The sequence below is a fragment of the Euprymna scolopes genome, chromosome 46, assembly GCF_053919585.1.
Source record: "Euprymna scolopes isolate OS-2025 chromosome 46, ASM5391958v1, whole genome shotgun sequence".
NCBI lineage: Eukaryota > Metazoa > Mollusca > Cephalopoda > Sepiida > Sepiolidae > Euprymna > Euprymna scolopes.
Genome location: NC_136527.1, coordinates 88,519,569 through 88,528,559, shown reverse-complemented (window position 1 = coordinate 88,528,559; position 8,991 = coordinate 88,519,569). Strand labels below are relative to the sequence as shown.

Genomic DNA, 8,991 nt, shown 5'->3' with positions numbered 1-8,991 from the left:
TGCCACGTCATCGTAACGTTCCCATGTCTACCTGTCAATCAAACCTCTTTCACTCGCTTTAGAAGCCTGAACTTAACACGCTGAGCAATTACTCTCACTTGTGGTCGAGACGGTTAAGTGGTTTGTTTTTGTTTCCACCTCCGCATCAAGGCTTCCAGGTTCAATCCTGCCTCCCGACCAAAACTATTTTTTTTCTTTTACACCTTTAAACACCCGGGCAACGTTTTTTTATCACTTCGCTTATTCTTTGGTTTACCCCGCCCTCTCCTATATACACACAGCGTCGTTATCTTAAGATTGCAGATTCGATCCGACAGGTTTATTTATACCATTTTTTTCCGTTTTGGTTTTGGTTTTTCTGATTTTTTTAACATCGTCTTTTTTATAATATTGAAGCAACACCCGGACAACGCCGGGTAACCCCCGCTAGTTTTTTTTATAAAATCCACAGTAGGTTCTCTACGGTGCAATGTAGACTATGATGGATTGTAAACTAAGTCACTGCAGTGGGGGCATATGAAGTTTTCTTTACAAAAGTAGGTTCTCTACAGTGCAATATAGCCTACAATGGGTTTAGGACTAAGTCAATCCAGGGATGCATGTGAAGCTTCCTTCCAGGTGCACGACGATGGACCCCCAACTAGAGCACACAATAAATCGATTTGATTGAAAAAAAAAAATGGGCGATTTCACTGATTTCGATGCCAATACAAATATATGGGAGTGTGAAACATTTGTTGATCATTATTCAATCCCGGACAACGTCGGGTCTCCCTGCTAGTGCAAAATAAGAAACAAAAAAAACTGCCAATAATTTTAATTTGCTTTTATTCGATAAGATTTTCTGTCTCCATTGATAACAGTTTGTGGTTTTCGTCTGAAGTCATCAGTATGCATTTCCAAATATTGATTTGCTGCAATAAATAATAATATTTAAATTAAAAACAATAATAAAAACACGATTATTTGAAAAAAAACAAAAAAACTTTGAAAACTTTATTTCGTAAATTTAAATTCAAGATATTTAGAAAACCAAATAACCTCTTTTTTTTACAAAAATATGAGAAAGATTAAAAATGAAAAGATTAAAAATGAAATGATAAAAAATGAAAATATAAAAAATAAAAAGATTAAAAATGAAAAGATTAAAAATAAAAAGATTAAAAATGAAAAGATAAAAAATGAAAAGATAAAAAATGAAAAGGTTAAAAATGAAAAGATTAAAAATGAAAAGATTAAAAATGAAAAGATTAAAACTGAAAAAATAAAAAATGAAAAGATTAAAAATGAAAAGATTAAAAATGAAAAGATTAAAAATGAAAAGATTAAAAATGAAAAGATAAAAAATGAAAAGATTAAAAATGAAAAGATTAAAAATGAAAAGATTAAAAATGAAAAGATAAAAAATGAAAAGATTAAAAATGAAAAGATAAAAAATGAAAAGATAAAAAATGAAAAGATTAAAAATGAAAAGATAAAAAATGAAAAGATAAAAAATGAAAAGATTAAAAATGAAAAGATTAAAAATGAAAAGATAAAAAATGAAAAGATTAAAAATGAAAAGATTAAAAATGAAAAGATAAAAAATGAAAAGATAAAAAATGAAAAGAATAAAAATGAAAAGATAAAAAATGAAAAGATTAAAACTGAAAAGATAAAAAATGAAAAGATAAAAAATGAAAAGATAAAAAATGAAAAGATAAAAAATGAAAAGATAAAAAATGAAAAGATTAAAAATGAAAAGATAAAAAATGAAAAGATAAAAAATGAAAAGATTAAAAATGAAAAGATTAAAAATGAAAAGATTAAAAATGAAAAGATTAAAAATGAAAAGATTAAAAATGAAAAGATAAAAAATGAAAAGAATAAAAATGAAAAGATAAAAAATGAAAAGATTAAAACTGAAAAAATAAAAAATGAAAAGATAAAAAATGAAAAGATTAAAAATGAAAAGATTAAAAATGAAAAGATTAAAAATGAAAAGATTAAAAATGAAAAGATTAAAAATGAAAAGATTAAAAATGAAAAGATTAAAAATGAAAAGATTAAAAATGAAAAGATTAAAAATGAAAAGATAAAAAATGAAAAGATTAAAAATGAAAAGATTAAAAATGAAAAGATTAAAAATGAAAAGATAAAAAATGAAAAGATTAAAAATGAAAAGATTAAAAATGAAAAGATTAAAAATGAAAAGATTAAAAATGAAAAGATTAAAAATGAAAAGATAAAAAATGAAAAGATTAAAAATGAAAAGATAAAAAATGAAAAGATTAAAAATGAAAAGATAAAAAATGAAAAGATAAAAAATGAAAAGATTAAAAATGAAAAGATAAAAAATGAAAAGATAAAAAATGAAAAGATTAAAAATGAAAAGATAAAAAATGAAAAGATAAAAAATGAAACGATTAAAAATGAAAAGATTAAAAATGAAAAGATAAAAAATGAAAAGATTAAAAATGAAAAGATTAAAAATGAAAAGATAAAAAATAAAAAGATTAAAAATGAAAAGATAAAAAATGAAAAGATTAAAAATGAAAAGATTAAAAATGAAAAGATTAAAAATGAAAAGATAAAAACTGAAAAGATAAAAAATGAAAAGATTAAAAATGAAAAGATTAAAAATGAAAAGATAAAAAATGAAAAGATAAAAACTGAAAAGATAAAAACTGAAAAGATTAAAAATTACCAGATAAAAAATGAAAAGATTAAAAATGAAAAGATTAAAAATGAAAAGATTAAAAATGAAAAGATAAAAAATAAAAAGATTAAAAATGAAAAGATAAAAAATGAAAAGATTAAAAATGAAAAGATTAAAAATGAAAAGATTAAAAATGAAAAGATAAAAAATGAAAAGATTAAAAATGAAAAGATAAAAAATGAAAAGATAAAAAATGAAAAGATTAAAAATGAAAAGATAAAAAATGAAAAGATAAAAAATGAAAAGATTAAAAATGAAAAGATTAAAAATGAAAAGATAAAAAATGAAAAGATTAAAAATGAAAAGATTAAAAATGAAAAGATAAAAAATGAAAATATAAAAAATGAAAAGATTAAAAATGAAAAGATAAAAAATGAAAAGATTAAAAAAGTAAAAGATAAAAAATGAAAAGATTAAAAATGAAAAGATTAAAAATGAAAAGATAAAAAATGAAAAGATTAAAAATGAAAAGATTAAAAATGAAAAGATTAAAAATGAAATGATTAAAAATGAAAAGAATAAAAATGAAAAGATTAAAAATGAAAAGATAAAAAATGAAAAGATTAAAAATGAAAAGATTAAAAATGAAAAGATAAAAAATGAAAAGATAAAAAATGAAAAGATAAAAAATGAAAAGATTAAAAATGAAAAGAATAAAAATGAAAAGATTAAAAATGAAAAGATTAAAAATGAAAAGGTTAAAAATGAAAAGATTAAAAATGAAAAGATAAAAAATGAAAAGATTAAAAATGAAAAGATTAAAAATGAAAAGATTAAAAATGAAAAGATAAAAAATGAAAAGATAAAAAATGAGAAGATAAAAAATGAAAAGATTAAAAATGAAAAGATAAAAAATGAAAAGATTAAAAATGAAAAGATTAAAAATTAAAAGATAAAAAATGAAAAGATTAAAAATGAAAAGATAAAAATGAAAAGATAAAAAATGAAAAGATAAAAAATGAAAAGATTAAAAATGAAAAGATTAAAAATGAAAAGATAAAAAATGAAAAGATTAAAAATGAAAAGATTAAAAATGAAAAGATAAAAAATGAAAAGATAAAAATGAAAAGATTAAAAATGAAAGATAAAAAATTAAAAGATTAAAAATGAAAAGATTAAAAATGAAAAGATAAAAAATGAAAAGATTAAAAATGAAAAGATTAAAAATGAAAAGATTAAAAATGAAAAGATTAAAAATGAAAAGAATAAAAATGAAAAGATTAAAAAACGAAAAGATTAAAAATGAAAAGATAAAAAATGAAAAAATAAAAAATGAAAAGATTAAAAATGAAAAGATTATAAATGAAAAGATTAAAAATGAAAAGATAAAAAATGAAAAGATAAAAAATGAAAAGATTAAAAATTAAAAGATAAAAAATGAAAAGATAAAAAATGAAAATATAAAAAATGAAAAGATAAAAAATGAAAAGATAAAAAATGAAAAGATAAAAAATGAAAAGATTAAAAATGAAAAGATTAAAAATGAAAAGATAAAAAATGAAAAGATAAAAAATGAAAAGATAAAAAATGAAAAGATAAAAAATGAAAAGATAAAAAATGAAAAGATTAAAAATGAAAAGATTAAAAATGAAAAGATAAAAAATGAAAATATTAAAAATGAAAAGATTAAAAATGAAAAGATAAAAAATGAAAATATAAAAAATGAAAAGATTAAAAATGAAAAGATAAAAAATGAAAAGATTAAAAAAGTAAAAGATAAAAAATGAAAAGATTAAAAATGAAAAGATTAAAAATGAAAAGATTAAAAATGAAATGATTAAAAATGAAAAGAATAAAAATGAAAAGATTAAAAATGAAAAGATAAAAAATGAAAAGATTAAAAATGAAAAGATTAAAAATGAAAAGATAAAAAATGAAAAGATAAAAAATGAAAAGATTAAAAATTAAAAGATAAAAAATGAAAAGATTAAAAATGAAAAGATTAAAAATGAAAAGATTAAAAATGAAAAGATAAAAAATGAAAAGATTAAAAATGAAAAGATTAAAAATGAAAAGATAAAAAATGAAAAGATAAAAAATGAAAAGATAAAAAATGAAAAGATTAAAAATGAAAAGATTAAGAAACGAAAAGATTAAAAATGAAAAGATAAAAAATGAAAAGATAAAAAATGAAAAGATTAAAAATGAAAAGATTAAAAATGAAAAGATAAAAAATGAAAAGATTAAAAATGAAAAGATTAAAAATGAAAAGATTAAAAATGAAAAGATTAAGAAACGAAAAGATTAAAAATGAAAAGATAAAAAATGAAAAGATAAAAAATGAAAAGATTAAAAATGAAAAGAATAAAAATGAAAAGATTAAAAATGAAAAGATTAAAAATGAAAAGATAAAAAATGAAAAGATTAAAAATGAAAAGATTAAAAATGAAAAGATTAAAAATGAAAAGATAAAAAATGAAAAGATTAAAAATGAGAAGATAAAAAATGAAAAGATTAAAAATGAAAAGATAAAAAATGAAAAGATTAAAAATGAAAAGATTAAAAATGAAAAGATAAAAAATGAAAAGATTAAAAATGAAAAGATAAAAATGAAAAGATAAAAAATGAAAAGATAAAAAATGAAAAGATAAAAAATGAAAAGATTAAAAATGAAAAGATAAAAAATGAAAAGATTAAAAATGAAAAGATTAAAAATGAAAAGATAAAAAATGAAAAGATAAAAATGAAAAGATTAAAAATGAAAGATAAAAAATTAAAAGATAAAAAATGAAAAGATTAAAAATGAAAAGATTAAAAATGAAAAGATTAAAAATGAAAAGATTAAAAATGAAAAGATTAAAAATGAAAAGATAAAAAATGAAAATATTAAAAATGAAAAGATTAAAAATGAACAGATAAAAAATGAAAATATAAAAAATGAAAAGATTAAAAATGAAAAGATAAAAAATGAAAAGATTAAAAATGAAAAGAATAAAAATGAAAAGATTAAAAATGAAATGATTAAAAATGAAAAGAATAAAAATGAAAAGATTAAAAATGAAATGATTAAAAATGAAAAGAATAAAAATGAAAAAATTAAAAATGAAAAGATTAAAAATGAAAAGATAAAAAATGAAAAGATAAAAAATGAAAAGATTAAAAATGAAAAGAATAAAAATGAAAAGATTAAAAATGAAAAGATTAAAAATGAAAAGATTAAAAATGAAAAGATAAAAAATAAAAAGATTAAAAATGAAAAGATAAAAAATGAAAAGATTAAAAATGAAAAGATTAAAAATGAAAAGATTAAAAATGAAAAGATTAAAACTGAAAAGATAAAAAATGAAAAGATTAAAAATGAAAAGATTAAAAATGAAAAGATAAAAAATGAAAAGATAAAAACTGAAAAGATTAAAACTGAAAAGATTAAAAATGAAAAGATAAAAAATGAAAAGATAAAAAATGAAAAGATAAAAACTGAAAAGATTAAAAATTACCAGATAAAAAATGAAAAGATTAAAAATGAAAAGATTAAAAATGAAAAGATTAAAAATGAAAAGATAAAAAATAAAAAGATTAAAAATGAAAAGATAAAAAATGAAAAGATTAAAAATGAAAAGATTAAAAATGAAAAGATTAAAAATGAAAAGATAAAAAATGAAAAGATTAAAAATGAAAAGATTAAAAATGAAAAGATAAAAAATGAAAAGATTAAAAATGAAAAGATTAAAAATGAAAAGATAAAAAATGAAAAGATAAAAAATGAAAAGATTAAAAATGAAAAGATTAAAAATGAAAAGATTAAAAATGAAAAGATAAAAAATGAAAAGATAAAAAATGAAAAGATAAAAAATGAAAAGATTAAAAATGAAAAGATTAAGAAACGAAAAGATTAAAAATGAAAAGATAAAAAATGAAAAGATAAAAAATGAAAAGATTAAAAATGAAAAGATTAAAAATGAAAAGATAAAAAATGAAAAGATTAAAAATGAAAAGATTAAAAATGAAAAGATTAAAAATGAAAAGATTAAGAAACGAAAAGATTAAAAATGAAAAGATAAAAAATGAAAAGATAAAAAATGAAAAGATTAAAAATGAAAAGAATAAAAATGAAAAGATTAAAAATGAAAAGATTAAAAATGAAAAGATAAAAAATGAAAAGATTAAAAATGAAAAGATTAAAAATGAAAAGATTAAAAATGAAAAGATAAAAAATGAAAAGATTAAAAATGAGAAGATAAAAAATGAAAAGATTAAAAATGAAAAGATAAAAAATGAAAAGATTAAAAATGAAAAGATTAAAAATGAAAAGATAAAAAATGAAAAGATTAAAAATGAAAAGATAAAAATGAAAAGATAAAAAATGAAAAGATAAAAAATGAAAAGATAAAAAATGAAAAGATTAAAAATGAAAAGATAAAAAATGAAAAGATTAAAAATGAAAAGATTAAAAATGAAAAGATAAAAAATGAAAAGATAAAAATGAAAAGATTAAAAATGAAAGATAAAAAATTAAAAGATAAAAAATGAAAAGATTAAAAATGAAAAGATTAAAAATGAAAAGATTAAAAATGAAAAGATTAAAAATGAAAAGATTAAAAATGAAAAGATAAAAAATGAAAATATTAAAAATGAAAAGATTAAAAATGAACAGATAAAAAATGAAAATATAAAAAATGAAAAGATTAAAAATGAAAAGATAAAAAATGAAAAGATTAAAAATGAAAAGAATAAAAATGAAAAGATTAAAAATGAAATGATTAAAAATGAAAAGAATAAAAATGAAAAGATTAAAAATGAAATGATTAAAAATGAAAAGAATAAAAATGAAAAAATTAAAAATGAAAAGATTAAAAATGAAAAGATAAAAAATGAAAAGATAAAAAATGAAAAGATTAAAAATGAAAAGAATAAAAATGAAAAGATTAAAAATGAAAAGATTAAAAATGAAAAGATTAAAAATGAAAAGATAAAAAATAAAAAGATTAAAAATGAAAAGATAAAAAATGAAAAGATTAAAAATGAAAAGATTAAAAATGAAAAGATTAAAAATGAAAAGATTAAAACTGAAAAGATAAAAAATGAAAAGATTAAAAATGAAAAGATTAAAAATGAAAAGATAAAAAATGAAAAGATAAAAACTGAAAAGATTAAAACTGAAAAGATTAAAAATGAAAAGATAAAAAATGAAAAGATAAAAAATGAAAAGATAAAAACTGAAAAGATTAAAAATTACCAGATAAAAAATGAAAAGATTAAAAATGAAAAGATTAAAAATGAAAAGATTAAAAATGAAAAGATAAAAAATAAAAAGATTAAAAATGAAAAGATAAAAAATGAAAAGATTAAAAATGAAAAGATTAAAAATGAAAAGATTAAAAATGAAAAGATAAAAAATGAAAAGATTAAAAATGAAAAGATTAAAAATGAAAAGATAAAAAATGAAAAGATTAAAAATGAAAAGATTAAAAATGAAAAGATAAAAAATGAAAAGATAAAAAATGAAAAGATTAAAAATGAAAAGATTAAAAATGAAAAGATTAAAAAACGAAAAGATTAAAAATGAAAAGATAAAAAATGAAAAGATAAAAAATGAAAAGATTAAAAATGAAAAGATTAAAAATGAAAAGATAAAAAATGAAAAGATAAAAAATGAAAAGATTTAAAATGAAAAGATTAAAAATGAAAAGATTAAAAATGAAAAGATAAAAAATAAAAAGATTAAAAATGAAAAGATAAAAAATGAAAAGATTAAAAATGAAAAGATTAAAAATGAAAAGATTAAAAATGAAAAGATAAAAAATGAAAAGATTAAAAATGAAAAGATTAAAAATGAAAAGATAAAAAATGAAAAGATTAAAAATGAAAAGATTAAAAATGAAAAGATAAAAAATGAAAAGATAAAAAATGAAAAGATTAAAAATGAAAAGATTAAAAATGAAAAGATTAAAAATGAAAAGATTAAAAAACGAAAAGATTAAAAATGAAAAGATAAAAAATGAAAAGATAAAAAATGAAAAGATTAAAAATGAAAAGATTAAAAATGAAAAGATAAAAAATGAAAAGATAAAAAATGAAAAGATTAAAAATGAAAAGATAAAAAATGAAAAGATTAAAAATGAAAAGATTAAAAATGAAAAGATAAAAAATGAAAAGATTAAAAATGAAAAGATTAAAAATGAAAAGATAAAAAATGAAAATATTAAAAATGAAAAGATTAAAAATGAAAAGATAAAAAATGAACATATAAAAAATGAAAAGATTAAAAATGAAAAGATAAAAAATGAAAAGATTAAAAAAGTAAAAGATAAAAAATGAAAAGATTAAAAATGAAAAGATTAAAAATGAAAAGA

At 16.1% G+C, this 8,991-nt stretch overlaps 1 protein-coding gene across 1 annotated transcript in view; it reads right to left on the bottom strand.

The window, feature by feature from the left end:
- Positions 1-811: 811 nt before the first annotated feature.
- LOC145271287 (uncharacterized) overlaps positions 812-8,991 on the bottom strand; it is a 126,969-nt gene continuing 118,789 nt past the window's right edge. Inside the window, exon 7 of the mRNA XM_080126838.1 lies at positions 812-914. The gene's annotated coding sequence lies outside the window, so the exon portion shown is untranslated. The remainder of the gene's footprint in view (positions 915-8,991) is intronic.